Here is a 644-nt window from a genome sequence, read left to right as displayed (position 1 = left end):
TAATTTAAAAAAATTCTAGATGGATATTTTCTCTCCTTACTCAAAATTTTTATTTCACTTCTTTCTGACTTGCATGGCTGCTTTTGAGAACTCAGTTACCAACCCAATTCTTCTTCTTTTATAAGTAATCTCTCTTATTCCTTAGCTGTTTTTAAGATTTCTCTTTTGTCTCTAGTGTCTTTGATTTTAATTAACTTGTAACCAGATGAACTTCTTTTTATTAATTGGGGGTTTGTTTATACTCAAGCTGTGGATTACATTTTCATCGAATATGGAAAAAAAAACTGTTACTAACACATCAAATGTCAAATATTTCATCTCATCTTTAACATTTCTTCTGAAGAATACAATTGAATGCATGTTAGATCTTCTCATCCAATACTTCCTGTTGCTTGATCTGTTTTTTTTGTACTTTCTATCTTTGTCTTTTATTCTCTTCTCTGGATAATTTTTTCAAATTTATCTTGCAATTCACCAACTTTCTCTCCAGCTGGCTCTAACCTCATTCCTTGTTTTAATTTTAATTAATATATTTTCACTTCTATTTCAACTTTCAGATTTATAAATATATGATAGTGTCATGTACCTTATAGGCAATTCCTTTTTATTTTTCCAAATCTATCAAACATAATTTTTAATTTTAT

Source organism: Dipodomys ordii, unplaced genomic scaffold (assembly GCF_000151885.1).
Source record: "Dipodomys ordii isolate 6190 unplaced genomic scaffold, Dord_2.0 Scaffold57, whole genome shotgun sequence".
Lineage (NCBI taxonomy): Eukaryota > Metazoa > Chordata > Mammalia > Rodentia > Heteromyidae > Dipodomys > Dipodomys ordii.
The sequence above is the reverse complement of the archived record's forward strand: the minus strand, read 5'-3'. Positions refer to the sequence as shown.